Source organism: Crocuta crocuta, unplaced genomic scaffold, assembly GCF_008692635.1.
Source record: "Crocuta crocuta isolate KB4526 unplaced genomic scaffold, BGI_CrCroc_1.0 scaffold141, whole genome shotgun sequence".
Lineage (NCBI taxonomy): Eukaryota > Metazoa > Chordata > Mammalia > Carnivora > Hyaenidae > Crocuta > Crocuta crocuta.
The window spans coordinates 6,280,487-6,300,430 of record NW_027527951.1 but is presented as its reverse complement, the minus strand read 5'-3'; the positions used below and the strand labels follow the sequence as shown (position 1 = coordinate 6,300,430).

General features: G+C 41.2%; 1 protein-coding gene across 4 annotated transcripts in view; it reads left to right on the top strand.

The window, feature by feature from the left end:
* Window positions 1–19,944, top strand: part of SULF1 (sulfatase 1) — a 176,593-nt gene that overhangs the window by 40,531 nt on the left and 116,118 nt on the right. The window lies entirely within an intron of this gene.

Here is a 19,944-nt window from a genome sequence, read left to right as displayed (position 1 = left end):
AATTTTTTTTGATGAAAAGTAACCATAACATTTCCAAACAAGTGATAGGCATCATCAGAAACTCCCAAAATTTCCAGTGTTTCATTTTCTATTGTTTATTTTCTAACAGCCTTTAGAGAAATCTAAGTCTTTTAACCATAGCGAGTTGACAGTAGCATCTAAAATGCAGGTGTTACTTAAGCAAATCCATTATTTACAAAGCAGGTAAATCAGACATGGCTTCTTACAATGGGAGTCACCATAAAATTACTATTTTTTTATTTTTTTAAGTTTATTTATTTGAGAGAAAGAGAGAGAGCAAGGGCAGAGAGAGCAGGGGCAGAGGGAGAGGGAGAGAGAGAGAATCCCAAACAGGCTCCGCATTAAGAGCATGGAGCCTAATGTGGGGCTCAAACCCACAAATCATGAGATCATGACCTGAGCTAAAACCAAAAGTCAGGTGTTTAACCGACTGAGCCATCCAGGTGACCCCTCCATAAAATTAATTTTAAATTACTTGTTTTTATAGTTTTACCAAAAAAAAGATTTAATGCCCTCTCTGCATTAAAATGTATTTATTACCTAAAGTAAGAATGCCCCAGCAGATTAAATCTCTTCTACAGTATTCACAGGAATCTAGGCTAGCCAGAAACAGTAATGCTCAGGAATGCACAGTGGCCACAGGAGAGGCCTAGCAACATTCAGAGCTGTCAGTTGCCCATGCTATAAGGGAGGTAGATATTCTGAGTATCTCTCCTGATGATAAATTTGCCATAATCTTGCTAGTCACAAAATCCTGCGCTTGAAGAACACTGCACTAAGACTTGGTTCCCATTTTAGGCATTTTGTTGACTGTGTAACTTTCTACAAAATTAGAATATGCTTGTCCCACTTCCCTTACTAGGCTGTTGTAAATGCAAATGAAGACTGGAAAAGTACATTTAGTGGGGAGCAGATGTAGGGAGACCTTCCAGCACAACCTAACGCTATTGTTGTAATATTAAAAGGCTTAGGTATGGCATGGCCATCATTAGTTCCCGTCACACTGTTCTATTCCCAGCACCTTTTTGCTCCCTCATTATTCTTTTAGTTTTATGTCTCTGCCAGTAAACTAATCCCAATGTGTATTTTTGATGGTTGGCAAAAATTCAAAAATGCTTTGCAGAGAAGGAAAGCTATAGAATCACTTGGACCATAACTATGCGCTCAGCGGATTTTTCAGAAAAGCTTTGGAATGAACTATCTTTACTGGTTGAGGCATTAAATATAGGTGTGGGGAAAAAAAACGTATTATATACACTTGTGGTTGTTGGAATTCAGCTCAGGAATGACTCCCAATAATCTCTATGATTGGGGGTGGAGGAAGATGGGTAAGGTTAACTCACCAGGGCTGGGTGCTATTGCTTTTCATAATCTTGGTCAGTGCCTCTTGTCATGCCCTCAAATGGACTGAGAAATTGCCACCATCCACATCCCCTCAGACAGAGGCCAGAAACAAAAAGTGACATCCCTCTGCTCTCTGGCACAAGACTGCCTTCCTCCTAGGGACATACTTCTTTTCTAGTTGCTTTTTCTACCCCCAGTCATTGATGTATCGAGGAATTTCTTTTAAATGTTCCATACAGTATCAGCTTAGTAGTTTGTATGTGCTGAAATGTCCCTTCTGGGTGAGGGAAAAGGAATGCAATTTACATTTCACATTTGGAAGTCCATCTTAGTTTGAAGAAGTTTTCTCTCTGGTTATAGAAATATTAAGACAGAGTGTGTATGGTAGGAATAACTGTTCCAGTGACAACCAACTCCTAAACATGACAGACAATAATTCTATCAAAATATTGATATTTTTTTCTCCCTGACTCAGGCAGACAATAAGATCATGCATCTTCGTGGTAATATGTAGGCTGAATTGTTGGCGTTCATGGATGTCTAAAAACATACACCATGGTGTGGTGAAGAGATATAAAAAAGAGCCTTTTCTTCCTTAGGGAACCTTTGGGAATTCAAGAGTTATCATCAGGGACATCTGGGTGGCTCAGTTGGCTGAGCATCTGACTTCAGCTCAGGTCATGATCTCAGTTTGTGAGTTCAAGTCCCGCATCAGGCTCTGTGCTGACAGCTTGGAGCCTGGAGCCTGCTTCGGATTCTGTGTCTCCCTCTCTCTCTGCCCCTCCCTTGCTCACACATTCTCTCTCTCTCTCTCAAAAATAAACACTAAAAAAGAAAAAAAAAGGTTATCATCAGCAAAGGTGATCTTGTCTTCTTAAAGTGGAAGTCTCTCTGTTTCTAATTTATAGCAGTACATGGAAGATGCTGGATAGGAACACAGATTTGGGAGACAGACTGCCTGGGTTTGAACGGCTTGCTGTGTCATTTGTTTACTGTGTAACTTAATTTCTTTGTGTCTCGGTGTCCTCATCTGAAAAATGAGGGTCACAAGTAATACTGACTTTGTCTAGCTGTGTGGAGGGTTAGATGTTTCCATCTGTATAAAAGCTCAGCACAATGCTTAACACTTAATACAGTACTTTATGCATGTTAACAATTGATATTATTTGTGGAACTTTTAAAATCCAGAAATGCATGAAGTATAAAATAAGTTCCCCTAATATTACCCTGCCCATAATCCCACACACTCAAATACACACACACTCACACTGGAAAGCAATCACGGGCCCCAGCACCTACCATGCAGGGACTAGACGGGAGTAGAGCGTGTGCCTCACACACAACAGCAATAATAACATCGTGTGTTTACACACTTACCGTGTACTCTAGTAACAGTCGTTGGAAGTCACATAAGATGATAATTGGAAAAATACTTTGGGATTATATTGTCAGCACACTGAAAAAAAAAGCTTTTAATTTTCTGATTTCTGATTTCCCTTTAGGTCTGCTTAGACCTGGGTTTACCTTTACCCCCACCCAGCCATGATTTAGCAAGTACTAACCAATAATAAGAAGAAGAAGAAGAAGAATTGTCACCAGTGCAATATAAAGATTCTCCTATAGAGAACTGCATGATTCAGCAGGCTGGGAGTCTGACCCCACATAGCTGGATATTTATTCTGTAGTCTACATTCTGAGATCCACAGCAGTGTAAAATGAGTTTGCCTCATGAAAACTTTTTTTAATCCTTTGTTTATAAATGAAATACATTTGATGGGTTTTGGTATTTTTTACAGCCATCACGGTTTAGATAGTGTCATTGCAAGGCTCCATGTTGACAGCTGTACAGTGTCAGCCCCCTCTCTTCTGATTGTGCCAGTGCTAGGGTCCCCTGGTGGGAAGGAGAGGGAAACATATATATCCTCAAAGAATGAGAAAAGACGTCTCTCTTGTTTTTTTTAAGTTTATTTATTTTGAGAGTGAGAGCATGAGCAAGGGAGGGGCAGAGAAAGAGAGAGAATCCCAAGCAGGCTCTGCACACAGAGCTCCCAGGAACTGTGTGAGATCAAGAGTCAGATGCTCAGTAGGTTACTGAGCCACCCAGGTGCCCCTAAAAGAAGTCTCTTGAAGAGAACTTTCCCAAGTATTTTGGAGATTTTTTCACACAGTGGAGAGCACTAAATCTGCCTGAATTAGATACTTCTAAAAACAACATTTTATATATAAAATTAAACATTTTAATTACATATCAAATGTTGCTACAAAATCTTAGAATATAAACTTGGGGTTTGAAGGGCGCCCGGGTGGTTCAGTCGGTTAAGTATTCGACTTCGGCTCAGGTCATGATCTTGCAGTTCGTGGGTTCAAGTCCCACGTCGGGCTCTGCGCTGACAGCTGAGAGCCTGGAGCCTGCTTCAGATTCTGTGTCTCCCTCTCTCTCTGCCCCTCCCGGGCTCACACTCTGTCTCTCTCTCAAAAATAAATAAACAGTTAAGAAAAAAAACAAAACAACAAAACAACCCTTGCGGTCTGATTTTTCCACTTCTCTTTCTTTATGGTAAAGTATGTAGGTGTGCCCGGAGCTGGCACCTCCCTGCTGAGCCAGAGAAATGACAGAACAAGTGCCTCATTCTTGCATTTTGTTCACTCCATCACCCTCCTCAGCATCACCCTAGTGAAAATTAAAGGTTATCATCACATGGCATTAAATGAACAACAGTGCAGTGGCTATCCAGTGTGTGAAGAAATCAAGTGCAAACCTTGTAGGCATTCCAAGGACCAGTATGAGAAAAACAGGATATTGTGAAAAGACAGTAGAGACACTCTGCCATTTACTACTTGTGGAATCAGGTCAGGTGGTAGCCTTTGGAGCCTCAGGTGGCCTCGCGGTAAAATATGAATAACAGCATTTACCTCATAACATTGCGAGGGGCTCGGAGACGAGGTGTGTGCAAAGTGCCCAGAGCAGACACGCAGAGAGCATGCATCCAAGAACATTCGTCTCTCTCCTCATCTCATGGTAGCACAGAACTTCCCTCTCTTGTGGCCCTACCTAGCTTCCCAGCCTGTCCCTGCTGCCACCCCCGTGCCCCCTGCACTCCCATCCGGACTGCTCACATTCCCTTGAGCACCTTTCATGGACAGAGCTCTGGAATTACATGGGCCAGAATATTCTTTTACCACGTTCTAGCAAAAGCTAAATGTCATAACCCATGTAAAATAGCCCTTGATTTCCTCACAGCCAGAATTTGATTATTTTTTCTGTTGCACTCCTGCGGACTTTATACTTTAGTTATGGTTCATATGTATATAAGACCCACTTGTACCATACTGTCATTCCCATTCCTGTGCCTCACACTCAGTTGTGTGCTTTCTGAGGCTGGAGTCTTGTCCTTCCATTTCTGACAACATTTAGCACAGTACTTTGCAAGTAGTTAAGTGCACAAGAATGCTCATTTTTAATTTAAAAAACAAAGTTGCAACTTCTGGTTTAAAAATGTTGAGGCCTCCGTGCTTTGGCTCCGGCCAGTTCCCCAGGGGTATATTTTAAAACTCACACAGTCTTTCTTCTACTTGCCTAAGTATTTGAATATGGAAATGCTCTATTGTGCAGAGAGACCCAGAATTAAATATCTTGGAGGAGCCCATGGCTTAGCATCTGCCTTGTAGAGTTTAGCAAGAGATACCTGGTACCTAGCGAGCTGTTATAGAAGACAAGGACCCCATGGAATAACAAATGCATATTCCCCAAAGCTCTTCGCTATGCACCAATGTCTCTTAAAAGTAGCTTGTTACAAGGGGTCACTCAGAAAGACCATGATACTTTGGGCATAGGAACTGCAGAGACAAGTGCAAGCCTAGCAGTACAACCATTCAAGGCTGAGAAATAATAAGATGGAGTCAGTGGGAGAGTCACAGTGGTGGTCCGGTGCCTGAGATAGTGATTTCCTGTGAACAAAGCCCTTGTGAAAGGCATGAGACAGAAAGCAGAGCCATCACACCCCACAGTGTTTTGTCGGCCACAGTGGCTGGGCCAGAGGACAGCCTACCTGTGCACCTGGTGCAGGGAGGGCTTTCCGGCTAACTTTCAGCATTTCAGCCACATTTATAAAAATAGAGGTAGAGGATTCTAGCAAATGCTAATATCTGAAAGACAAGTAGTAACATACACCCTTAATAAGTTTTATCGGAAGGGGTTCCAACATGTATTTTTATTGTTGTCTATAAAGATAATAAGAGGGTGCCGTATCAGGGAAAGTTTCAGGGAGGCTGAGTTTTGTCCCAGCTCTATATTTAAGTGGCTCTGTGACTTTGGGCAAGTTACTTAACACTTCTGGGCCTCCATGTTCTCATCTGTAATGTGATATAAGTGTTCACTTCCAGCTCTAAGATTACACCACCAGATTCTACCAGTTAGGCCTTTACTATAGTCTACCGAGGATTGCATCGCCTCTCAGATGAGAATTATACTACTAACCTGAGTGTTGTTAGGAAAATGATGTAATGAGAATAAAGAATGAAAACATACATGATTTCCATTTTATTTTCCCATATTCAAACGGACCCCAGATTCTCTCAACAACTGAGATGAAATGTCTGTTGATATGAATATCTGTAAATGTGGGCAGATCCCTACTTACGAATGGACAGTGTTAAAGATGATCATGTATAAACTGGTCTACCAGTGGCTCGATCCAGATTATCTAGTAATATTATTTATTGATGCTGTATTTCTTTACAGGCCTGTTAAGGGGCAAATATTTTAGCAAGCCTACCTAGAAAGCCAAGCTTGAAGTTTAAAGTTTTGGTGCAAAAAATGCACTTCATTGTGACAGTCTGTAAACCCGAAAACTTATCTTCACATCTATGCTTCTCCTCCTGTAGCCTACTTCCCCAGCCCGTGTAAGAAAAGTAAGGGTTTCTCCTTACCTCTTAAGCAACCCTGTTAACCTATTCAGGCCTGAAATTCTAATGAAACATAAAGTAAGGACCCAGGAAGTAGGAGTTTTAGGAGAGATGGAAAGAATTCAGGTATAGAAAGGAGGTGGGGTTTTACCACAAGAGACTGTAAGAGCAGGTGGAAAGATGGGGCAAAATGATCATAAAATTCACTGGACCCCTGGGGCTTTAAGCAGTAAGTACAGGGTGCACTAATTGTAAGACTTGAATGGAAAATAAGAGACAAAAATGTCTAGTGAACAAGAAGCCAGTAGACGACAAGGAAAGAAGAGAGAGGAGTTTCTCTATATTTTTTTCATTCTGTATTTTCATCATCTGTTTCTGCCTTCCCCTCTCCTCCATACCACAGATTCTGACCATCTTGACACTTGGTTAAGACAGGAAGCGGGGTTGGAGGGTGGCGGTTGATGATCTCTCCAAGTGGATGTGTAGAAGGAAAGGGAAATTAATGCACACATTGGTCGAGGAAAATGATGTATTTTAAATTAGGATAGGCTTACACGTGTGCATTTTTGGTATAGCATTCATCAGATTGTATTCACCATGTTTGCAATTAGCTGTGCTCTTTGGATCTGGGGGGTTTACATTTTTAAAACACATTTGGAATTTTTCTCAGTCATTATTTCTTTAAATAGTTCCCCATTACCATCCCCCCGTCCTAGGACTCCAATTACATGCGTGTTAGACTACTTGATACTAAAATTGTTCCACGGGCCACGGAGACCACATTCACTTTTTTGAAAAGCCTTTCCTTTCAGATGTTGTACTTTTCAGCTATCGAAATTCCATTTGCTTCTTTTTAATAGTTTCCATGTATCTCTTCATTATGTGCACATTTTCCTTCAAATCCTTGAGCATATTTGTAATAGCTGTTTTAAATTCCTCATCTGCTCATTCAATCATGTCTACTCTCTTTCACTGTGGTATGATTAACATAACATTATATTAGTTTTGGGTGTATAATACAATGACTGGATATTTGTATACGTTGCAAAATGATTACCATAGTAAGTCCAATTAACATCCATCACCATACATAGTAACAAATTTGTTTTTTTATTGTGATTTTTTTTTCTCTTTCTATGACCAGTGTTTCTACTGGTTAGGAGTCACCTTTTCTGGCTTTTTCACATACCTAGTAATACCTGGTTGGCCACTGGATATTGTGAATATTACATTGTTGAATGTCTGGATTTGGGTGTCTTCTTTTAAAGAATATTGGATTTTGTTCTGGGAAGACAATTTACTTGGGGATCAACGGGGGATCTCTTAAAGTGTGTTTGTAAGTTGCGTTTGGTCAGATCTAGAGTAATTGACACCCTAGGGCTAGTGAGCTCTGTTCTCAAGGGTTGACCTTTCTGGTCAGAACTTAAGTATCCCCAGCCATATGTGGTATAAATTGCTAATCTTTTAGCTCCCCGGTGATTCTTTGCCTGGTAGTTATCCTTTGCCCAACTTTGTGGAATCTCACCCCATACATCAGTGGTTTCGTATGCATCCAAGGACTCCAGGGCACCCCATATAGATTTCTGGAGCTCTTTCTCTTTATCACTCTCTCTTCTCATACTCTATCCCACGGATTCCACTTGGCTCCCCAAATCGCCCTCTCTCTTCAGCTCTGCCAGGATATCTCTCTCTGTGCCACATCCAGGAAGTGTCTAGTGGGACATACCTCCCTCGTGGTCCTTCTCTTGGGGATTATAGCATATCATCCAGTGTCTGAGAAAGTTGTGCCATATACTTAGTCCAGTTTTCTAACTATTTATAGCGGGAGGACTACTCTGGTACTAGTTACTCCATCTTGATTAGGAAAAGAAGATCTACCACATTTGTATTCAAACCTTGCTTCTTTTTCTTTTCTTCCCACTAATCACTAAGACCTTTCAAAGCAGTGACAGGATCTCATTCATCTCTGTATTCCCAATGCCTATCATAGAGTTTAGCACATAGCAGGCATAATAAATATTGTTGAAAGAAAGAATGAATGACTGTTGTTAAAGTGATCCACAATATTTAGCGTATCTATATTTAGTTGAGACGTTGATGTAAATATCTAAGCACTTCTGTAATACATGCTCTTTTAAGCAACAGAGAAAAATCTATTCAGCAGCCAAATTCGCAAAAGCTCAGGATCAGTGCTATAGTAGACAAGTGCTATGTGAAGCTTACTTAACATTCCTTATAGCTGTAACATGCCAGGGTCCAGAAACAGAGATCACATGTTTTTAAGTACCTATAGGACAGTAATGACAAATTATTCTAGAATCAAAAGTAACAGTGACTGTTTTTAACATTCAGTCCACGAAGTTGGCAAATGCAGTATTTACCTTCAGGGATTTCTGCTTCCAAGCATATGCCAGGATTATAAATGTCCAGATCTTAGTTGCATTTACCATCATCTTTTGAAGGGACTATGATGGGCTTTTTATGTAAATAGCAAGATGCATTGAGTTGGTCTTTCAGAAGTCTGTCTAGCTCTCTTTTTATGATCGAAAAGTAAACTTATAAACTAGGAATTACAGTCAAACTTCTATAAACGGCAAAGTTGAGTGGAAAGGAGTCCTGCATTTTTATGTTAAAGGTTTCTCTCTGAAATCTTAATACAGTACCTGTACAAGTTTTATATAAGAAATATCTGTATCTGGAAGAATGTAGGATTTGTGGAACTATCTTTACTCATTTTTTAAAGTTTACTTATTTATTTTGAGAGAGAGAAAGAGAACTCAGAGAGCACGAGTGGGGGAGAGGAAGAGAGAGAGAATCCCAAGCAGACTGTGCACTCTCAGTGCAGAGCCCAATGAAGGGCTCGAACTCACGAATCATGGATCACGACCTAAGCCGAAATCAAGAGTTGGACGCCTAAGCGACTGAGCCACCCAGGTGCCCCTGTGGAAATATCTTAAAAATTTCTGATGCTTAAAGGTCTCTGGATATGAGTACATTTTCTAGAATTAGAATACTTTTACCTAATTATTTTAAGGGTCCCTAAAATTCCAGTCCTACAAACATACACAAATACACACATGCTAACCCCATTACTGATAAATTATTCCTACTTCATAGGTCAATTCAGAGTGTGCACAATATTGTTATTATCAAAAGCACAGTCTTTTAATACTTAATCTTATCTGATCCACAGGATTCTTAAGGTTTCCCTTTGTTTCTTTTTGACTATATTTCTGGCTTCCTTCAATGAAAGGCAGCAGGTTTTTAGGATAAGGAGCTGAGCTGTGAATGAGATGTCTGCTCTGTTGGCTCATTCTTGTAGGTACCTTCGGCAAGGCAGGTCACCTCTTCATCTTTGTTCTTTGATGACACAGCCTGCCAGATGGAAATAATAATTTCATCTCCACATGAGTGTGAAGGACCCCTGAAATTTCTAATATAGGATAATAAAAAACCTGGCTCATTAGTGAGGGAAATTTTTCAAAATAATGATTACACTTGTTTAAAGCGTGAGTGAGGTGATGTTTAAGAGCAGCGATTTAAGCTTGCGGTTCCAGAACTGTTCAGAACTAAAGGTTTTATTTCACTTTGTTTTTCTCCAACGTTTACCCCCTTGGTTTATATTTCCCGGTTAAGTATTTAACGTGAACCTTTGCCAATGCCTCCGGTTCCACCTGGTTTGGGGCTGAAACCACATGAAGCCACTGAATTCTGCATAGTTTCCATTTGAAAAGATATATCAGCTGAGGTTCCCTTTCAGGGTGAACAAGGTTTACATGAAATTTGGCCAAGCTTTAGATGAACCTGCTCTGAGTTTTGATTTTATATCAGACCCTAAAATGAGGCCACTTACCTAGTTCCATCTTTTTAAAAGTTCATATATAATGTCCCCAGAGAGTGTGTAAGAATTACCAGTGGCTGAGGTGAGGTAACACCTTGTTTTAGTGAGATGTGGGGGAGGATTTCTCAGGTGCCTGGAGTTCATTCTAATTGGGAAAGTGAATAGACTCAATAACAGAGGCTCTAGTGATGAGCATAACATTTTGGGAAAATCTCCTTTGAAGTCTCAACAAAAAGGTTTCCAAGCAAATAGCTCAGAGAGACCAGGTTAACTGACCTTTTTTGTCCCTTCCTTTACTTGACACATTCATTAATTCAACAAATCCTCACTGAGTGCCTACCACATAGGTATTCAAGATACATTTGTGAGCAAAATATTTAGAGATCCTGACTTTTGTGGTTCTTACATTCGAGTAACAGAAGACAGAAAATAAAAGTAAATATACCACATAAGTCAAATATATATAGTATATTAGAAAATGGTACGTGCTATGAAATAAAAGTAGAGAAATCAGGGTGGGTTGCAGTGTTGAAGAGGTTTCGCAGGGAAATCACTGAAATGGTAAGATTTGAATAAACACTTGAAAGAAGTAAGGAAATAGCAACCAGATATCTTGTGGAAGAGCATTCCAGACAGAGAGAACAGCTAAAGCAAGAGCCCCAGGATACCTACATATTACAAGACTCACAGTGACACCATTAAGACAAAAAGGAGGTGAGCAAACAGAAGAGTGGTGGAAAATTAGGTCAAACAAGCAACAATAGGCCAGCATATGACCTGTGAGCCACGAGAAGGACTTTGTCTGTGTCTCTGGATGTAAAGGGAGCCATTGCAAGGTTTCGTACAAAGGAGGAGTACATTCTGATTTATATTGTCAAAAGCTCTCTGTCTGCCACGTGGAGAGCCTACTATCGATGGGCAAAGGTAAGAAAAGGAGAAGTATTACTGAGATAAGAGTGCTTCATATTTGGTGAAAGCAGTGGAAGTCGTGAAATGTCATCAGATGCTAGCTAGTTTTGAAGATAGAGCCAACAGTATTGCCTGATTGACTGAAAGTAGTATGGGGGTGGGGAGACAAAAGAGTCAAAGATGCTTCAAATGCTTTGGTCCAAGCACCTGAAAAGATAGAGTTGCCAATCGACTGAGATTAGAAAGGCTGTCATTGGAAGCAATCTGGGGAGGAAGATCAGGCGTTCAGTTTGGGGAATCAAGTGCAAGTTATCTTTTAGACTTCCACAGGGAGGAGATCTCATTGCATAGGCAGTTGGATTTACTTGCAGACTGCGTAGGCAGTGTGTATTTGAGAATAGAAGTTTGCATTTGGAAGTCGTAAGCATAATATCAACAAGGATGTGAGAATACACAGAGAAAAGAAGTGAAGATCAGCTGCTGTGGTACTTCAACATTGGGAGATTAAAGAGAAGAGGAGAGGTCAGCAGACGATACTGAGAAGGAGCCCAGGGAAGTAGGGGGAAGACAAAGGGCTGAGGGAGTTCCTGGTTTCCCAGGAGCTGAATGAAGACAGTGTTTTGGGAAGGAAGGGGTGGTCGACCAGATCTGGCAGGTGCAGTATAATGAGGACTGAGAACTAACCATTAGATTTCTCTCCTTGACAGGCATGTGCATGAGAGCAATTTTGGTGAAATAAAGGGCAAGAAAGCCTGGTTTTACAAAGCATAAGAGAGAGTGGAAGGAGAGAGACTAAGACAGAAATATGGCAACTCTTCCAAGGAGTTTGTTGCAAGGGGAGCAAAGAAAAGGGGTATAGCTGATGATACAAGACAAGTAAGGTCATGAATGTTTTTAACAAAATGGAAGAAATGACCACATGTTTACACACTGATGGGAATGGTGTCATTGGGGGAGGGAAAATGATTTGAGCAAGAGAAGAGAACATTGCTGAAGCTATGGTTTTTTTTGAATGGGTGAGAAAAAAGAGAACCTAGTACAGAAATGGAAGAATTGGCCCCCAACTGAGAGAACATGGAGATTCATCTACTCAACTGGATAAGGAGGCAGAACATAGCAGATGTTGGTAGTTCAAAAGATGGGGTGGAACTTCAACAGATGTGGGTAGGTCAACGTCCGTGGAACTTCTCTTCCAATTGCTTCTGCCTCTTCAGTAAAGTATGAACCCAAATCATCTGCTCAGAGTGTGGGTGAAGAAGGAGCACTGAGGATATGAGTGGGGAGGAGGAGATGTGAAACAGATATCTGAGGGAACAGAAGAGTACCTGGACTAGGGAAAGAAAGTGTGGTTGCCTGGAAGCATCTGAGCCTTTCTTGAGGTTCGTGCCATGGGTACATGAGCCCCTTCAGAGTGGCGTGCCTTTCTCCAGGTGTGGACTGTTGCACAGGTTGCAGATCAGAATAGAGAGGGAGTTGGACTTAACTAGGGCTGTGGTGTCCCAGGCAGGGGTGGAAAAGTGATGGGGGAGGTGGGGAGGCTGAGCATTTTCACAAAGGACTGATTACAATGACTTGACTTTGTGTAATGACTTTAACATGATAAGGAGAGGAGTGTAGAGGTCAAGGGAGTGAGGGCCGGTAAGAATGGTAGGATCAAAAGACCGAAGAGAGCTCTGCCATGTCAAAGAACCGTAGGGGGTGGCAGGTTAGAAGACTGAGAGCAATGTCAGAAGACAGGAAACAGGCAACTGAGATGCCAGGACACGAGCGAGTTTCCATTGCTCAGGGCTAGGGACTGACTAGCTGGACTCAGGAGGAGCTAGGGAAGAGTAGAGGCGACCCAGAAAGGAAGAGGCAGCGGAGCTGAGAAATCTTTGAAATCTGCAAGAACTCAGGCAGGCATAACACTGGAGAGACTGAGAATGGAGAAGCTAAAATCACTTAGAAATGGGAAGAAATGTCCTGGGGTCAGCTGATAACTATGGAAGAAGCTGATAACTATGATATAGGCTATGTAATCCAATATCTTGAGCTATTTTATTTTAAAAGAGAAATAAGAAAGCATGTGATTTAAGGAGGAGAGTAGAAGGAGAGAGAGATGGAGGGAGGGAAGATGGGAGGCGGGAAGGAAGGAAGGAGGAAGGAAGTAAAGAAGGCTTTAAAGAAGGAGGTTAGCATAACACTGATTCAGCGGATATACCCAAATTTGCATTTAATTTGCTGGAACTATATTATTCAAAGATAACATATTTATACAGAAACCGAGATAAATCATTACATTTCATATAAAGTACATTTTGCCAAAATGAGAATATTTTTCCCCTTTCCCCACCAGAAATTATCCAGATACACAATAACTTGCTGCTTCTTATTTTACAGCGAAATAAATAAGAAGGTCTTTAGTTGTTGTGTCAACAACAGCACAGAAGAAGGAATCCAATTTAAACATAGATGGCCTAGGCTTGCTTGATGGTAATAATAAACCAAGGATCTTCTCTGGGAAAAAGAGCCAAAATCTCTGAAGGATAGTGGATAGTGCTTTATGTGTATAGTGGTGGCTTTATTACCCCCTTTTATGGCTTTGCATCTTCTCTTTACTGTGACAAAAGATCATTCAGATGTGAATTTATTTTAATGATACCTAGACAGACTTTATGCCTGTGAAAGTAATTCATAGTATTTGTCCTGGTGACAGCTCAGAGGATATGATTAAATTTTAATACTTGCAGAGGTACGCCATATTCCATCTTCAATGCCATAAGAACACTTGGGGAAAAAAACCCCTGGAAGTCAGAACAGCACCTTGGTCAGATTCTGTACAAATGTGAGCCCACGGATGCCCAGAAGGTGCTCCATGGGACTAACTTACTTGACCGTTAATCCTGTTGTAAATTCAATTTTGCAGTGGTAGAAACAAATCTTATTTTCTTTGGAGTGAAATTGAGAAAGATGGTCAGGTAGAGTTTCCCTGGTGTAATTTTCCTTTTCACATTAATGAGTCATGTCTTTGTCTTGGTGAGCAATGGCGAGGATGACACCAGGTGATATGTTTGAAAACTCAATAAGCCAGAAGGAACCTTTTCCTTGTACTTTTCTAGGACATTGGGTAGGGAGAGAAAAATACACAAATGGTCTCTAGCACGGATTCCAGTCGGAGGTTGAGGTGGAAAAAGACAAAAGGCTGGGCAGCTAGGACAAAAGACATCATTCTAGGTGCTCCAAGACAGAAAATGTATTTCTTAAAGCTCTTCAGTGGATAATTCCCACTCTATTGTTTGTTAGAATATATTTCAGAAAAAAATGGTCAGATGTTAATAATGAAAATTTACTAGATCCTCCCCAGAACTGTAACGTTTATATAGCCAACCCTTGCCTGCTTAGGGATGCTTAGGATGGTGGCAGACTATTTCCCAGTAACCTCAGCAAGCAGGGGGTTTGAGTGCAACACAGCCCCTCTCCTCACGGGGCCATGTTAGAAGCACAGTTACTATCCAGGCAGAGAGCTCTCCTCTATACGCTCAACATAAAGGGCTTCTTTGCAAGGCTATTGGCTGTGCTTTAGTGCAAAGGCAAATTTAAATTCCTGGATTTCTGTTCCCAAAGATCAACCTATTCTCTTACATTTTAATACTCATTCTGTTAAAATGATTGACTTTTTTTTAATTAGTCAATTTTTGCTAAAAATGCTTCTATTTCAAAATAGTCATTTCCTAAAGCTTATAGTAAGAGGCTACTTGAGTTCTACTCAAGTTAGAGAATTTGCTCCATAAGAAAGATAGCAATAATAATTATGATGCTAATAATAACAGCTTCTTATAAGTGTGTGAAAGATAGAACTAATCCAAGAGTACTTTAAACACTTCAGAAGTAAAAATACTAAATGTCAGTGTGTACAATTCTTGGCTGGCTTCAGCTGGTAACTCAGTGACGTTCTCAAGGACAGCCCTCCCCCCCCAAGTTTGCTGACCCCCGTGTGCTTCCCCGAGGCAGACATCCCAGGCAGGCAAAGTACATGCGCGCCCCTCAGGACAGACCCTGCAGATAACTTGTATTCACAGCTTCGTTTTTAACAGTTTGTGACCATATTTGCAATCTGTACATTGTCTCTGCAGAGAAAAGATGCAAAGAGAAAATAAGAGGGGAAAAAGCCTCTAGCTAGCAGATTGTTCCATGGAAGGCCTTGTCATAGAAACCAAAATAATACAAAAACCTTACAATAGCCATGTCGTTGGGGGCAAGTGAAAAGACAAGGTGAATGAGCAGCAGAGCAAGAGGAAAGAGCCGGGGTCAGAAAAGACAAAGGGCTCAGCATAGAGCTTCATTCCAGATGCTCCTGGACAGGATGACTGGTGTCAGCAGGGATTCCTGGGCAGCTTAGGGTCTAAGCAGGCACAGGGTTTTAGTTTACTTAAAATGCCACATACTCAAAAAACAAGATTGCAGGTGTCTCAAAAGGATGTATTTCTCCACACGTTCCTAAGTAAGTGGAGAGTAGACAGAAGATAGATTAAATGAAAAACAAACACCCATTGTCCGTACAGATCTGAAGGCTTAAAAATGAATGAGATTCTCATTGTGTGGCTCCTATCCGCATAGTATGGGCACATGTCTGGGTTTCCTTTCCTTTAGAATTGCGGGGGAAACACATGATGAAAAGCATTTGGGTAACAAAATCTGTGTGCGTTTCACTGGAGTGGGCAGAGAGGGCCAAGGATGAGAGAGATCAGAAAGAGGGAATTGGTAAATAGTTTGATTAAACACCCTCCCTTCGCTTTAATGCAATAAACTAAAGGAAGGCTTGTTTTGCTTATTTCAGCAAAATAATGTACATGAGTAAAGCTAAATAATAAAAATGTGGTATATCCAGCCAGCTTCCTGCTTTCCAGGAACTCTTTTATGTCCAACTGCACGGTCTCTATCTTCCTCTAATCCTTTTCAGGCTTCTTGCCCTTTGCCCCCACATGACCTTTGGCACATTGCCTCCTAACCTTAAAAATGAGGAGTTTAGAGTTTCGGANCTTGCTGAGTGCATAAATATGCTAATATCCTGAAGGCACTAAATCCCCAGCTCCACAATCCCTGTGAGATAGGACAGTCTTGATTGGCTGGATTTCATCATTCTCCCACAACTACCCAAATAAGAATGGGAACAACAGATCTTGCAGAGAGAAGTGGATTCTGGTTTCTTCTCTCACACAGAAAAAGACCGTGAAAAAGTCAGACCAAAGTCCCCAAAAGGTTAGTCAGTTTAGCATTGTGCTTTAAAACTGAGGGACTCTTGATTTTTTCTAACAATACTTGGCTTTCTTTAATTATACACTGGTAAACTGACTAGAACACTGGAATGTTTGGTTCTCTAAAGTTTTCTTTTAAAAATCTGACTTTCAGATATGCAACTTTTAGAAGACAGAGTTGTTTGGATCCATGCACCCTGAGATTGGGGGTCACTTAGGCCTGGGAGCGGGAAGAGAATGAGACCACACAGCTTGGCCTTTGAGCTGTCTGTGCTAAGGCGTGCCAGCTGGAGAGAGCAGGGAGGAGGCCAAGCGGCACAGCCGAAGAGCCATGGTGGCTCTCCTGGATAGGACGTCCTCATTTGTTTCAGGTTCCAGATTCAGTTTGGAAAATATCCTAGTTGGCTAAAGGAACAGCAGATGAATTCATGGATCGTGGTAAAAAGAGAAGAAACTATGACACGGTTCAAATATTGTGACAATAAATTGGTAATAAAAATGCAAATATGGGGAGCTTTCTTTGTGGTAGCTGTTCTCCAGAGAACTTCACGTATGTTAGGTCATTTAACCCTGACAATATTCATGAGGCAGTTACAGCAGCATGTTTATTCATGGGGAAACTGAGGTCCAGAAAGTTTAACTTGTGCAGGTTCTCAGAGCTAGAATGCAACAGAGTCCATAAGGGAGCACAGCTTATGAGATCCCCAAAGCCATGCTTTTTATAAATTCTATGTTAGACACTAAGAGTGCTCACATACATGAAAAGGAAACAGAAGTGAGGATCTTCAGGAAAAGCCATTGAAAACGCCTTTGAACTGTCACTGATATAGCTACTAAAGTTTAGAACACTCTACTCTTTATTCTCATAAGTTATTAAGAGTCAGCACTATGACAACAAAACTGAAAAGTGGCTTCAGTGTAAGTGGTCCAAAACAATAATAAACATCAATTGTCTCATATAGTTTCTGCAGGTCAGGAATCTGGGAGCAGGTTAGCTGGGAAGTTCTGGTTCAAGGTTGTTCATAATGTTGCAGTCCAAGACACTGACCAGGCCTGCAGCCATCCGAGGGATTGATTGGGGTTGGAGTGTCCTCTTCCAAGATGGCTCATTCCCATGGCTGGCACAGTGGTCCTGCATGTTACTGGGAAGCTTCAGTTCCTTGCCATGGGGTCCTCACCATGGGGAGCTTGAGTGTCCTCACAATATGGCAGCTGGCTTTCTCCAGAGTAAGTGATCTGAGATGTTAAGACAGAGCAGCAATGATTTCTATGGCTTAGAGTCAGAAGTCACACTCCATCATTCCTGCCATATGCCATTGGTTACCCAGATCAGCCCTATGAAGTGTGGGAGGGAATTATACCAAGGAATAAACACCAGGAGGTGGGAATCATGGGACTGTGTTGAAGCCTGGTGGTCACACATTATCAGCTCAGTCACAGTATTGTTTGGTGATTTGGGTTCATTTTTCTACTTCAGAGAAAGACCAACAGAGAGATAAAATAAGAGCAGTAAACGCATTCAAACAGTTATGATTGAAGCAAGCAATCTGCTTTTCCATCCATCCCCAGATACCTAGAGTTTGAGGAGTCCTTCTGGACTCTAAATTCCAGTCATTCTGCCTGACTGGTGATACCAAGTGTATGACTTGTGTCTGAGTCTAAGGCTCATCAAGACACTTGACCTTCAAGCACTTTGAGCAATCAGAAAAGGCAGGTGTGTCTAAGACTTACCCTCCTACACATTATTTGACGAATATTTATTGGATACCTGATGGTGGTCAGAACCATGGTGTATGTAGAATCTTAGACATAATGGACCATTGAGAAGGCTCAGTCTGCTACGCTTAGAAATTCATTGCTAAAATGAGTCTTAAAGACAATTAAATATAACCACCGCCCCTTATACAAATGAGAAAATTGAAGTCTCCCCAGGAAACTAAAAGTTGGTTATTATGATCTAGCTATATCTAATCTTCCTTCACTTCTCATTGATGAAATCACAATCAAAAAACTACCTAAAACTGTTTGTAGAGGCTTTCCATGGATTTCATTGTTTTTCCACCACTCAAGTAACCAGATGTACCATTTGAATGAATTGTACCTCTTTCTTGAGCCACCTGAGAGTCAAGAGTTAGTTATAGATAACTAATCTGGTTCTTTTATCTTAAAAAGAGGAAGATCTAAGTAAACCCCAATAGTGGCATTAACCCATACCTAAATTAACACTGTCTATCCCCTTGGACCAATGTATCAAATTAGACAACTGTGTTTTCCAAAGACGTTGAAGCTGTTGCTATCTTGCACAAGCAGGTGCTCATAAGGTGTGGAACAGAGCAAGAAAAGGGGAAAGTACTTGTTCAGGGCCTCCTGGATGCCAGGCAGAATGTGAGCACTTAGACACCCGTACCAACTCTGTAATCCCCACAAGAATGCTGTGAGGTGATAGGCATGATTATTATCCCATTTTGCAGAAGAGAAAGTTGAAAAGGTAAGAAACTTACCTAAAGATGCTCAGGAAGCAAGAAGCAGATTTAAAACTTAAATCTAGGTCTTCCTCAGCCTGTGTTCTTACTCACCGAGCTGTCCAAATACCTCTGGAAACTGACTTTACAGTGAAGGGGCCTAACTCACGCCTATGCTGTCTCCTCAGATTGTCCCTTGGGGCTTTGTTAAGTGTGTTGATCTTTAAAAAACTATTTTATCTCTATGTTTGCATGTGTGTGTAAATGAAGAGCTCCCCAATGTGTTATTACCTCCTTAATAACAGTATTCCTTTTCAACTTCCCTTTCCCCACCAGCAGGGCGCTCTGCCCACAGTGAGCTCTGAAGATAGTTTTTGTCCTCGTGACAAATGTGCTCCCAAGCCCCCACCCACCTCTCCTCCATTTCCATCCCAGCCCATTGAGTGTTTGCTTCCACTGGGGAACACTCACTTTTTTTAAGATCAAGTTATTTCCCTTAAAACTTGTTTGTATTATACTGCCCCAAAGAAGTCCTTCTTGGTCAATGCATTTGTTTGTTCCGGAGCTGTGATTACAGTAATTAATATGGAAGCTGAAAGGTCCATTGCATTGTGACTAAGAGAGATTCCTATGAGGACCCTACATCTTAATGTCATCTTAGAAATAGTTTTTATTCTGGAATCAATTTTTAAATGTAGGCACATTATAATCAATGCCTTTTCTTTCTCCTTCTCTTTCTCTGTAATTACCAAGAAGACCTTTTCCTTTGTTTCTGTTGTGTGGTGGTGGTAGTTCCACAGCTGAGTGTCAGCACAGGAAAAAAGAGGCGGTTGTAAGCAGATTAAATACACCAGCACTCTGCTATGGAGGGAACGCTGAGCTGCCAAGCTTGGGAATGCACATCCTTCAGAGCAGTGGCGCTCTTTAGCTGATGACTTGAGACTCACTTGCCAGCAAACTACCTATGACAAGATAATTTCTTTTTTGAAAAATTTTTAATGTTTATTTATTTTTATGAGAGAGAGAGAGTGCAAGCAGAGGAGGGGCAGAGAGAGAGGGAGACACAGAATTTGAAGCAGGTTCCAGGCTCTGAGCTGTCAGCACCGAGAGACCATGACCTGAGCCGAAGTTGGATGCATAACCGACTGAGCCACCCAGGTGCCCCGACAAGATAATTTCTGGCTTGCTGGAACTCCAAGAGGAGCAAGTTACAGGTTAGGAAGCAAGA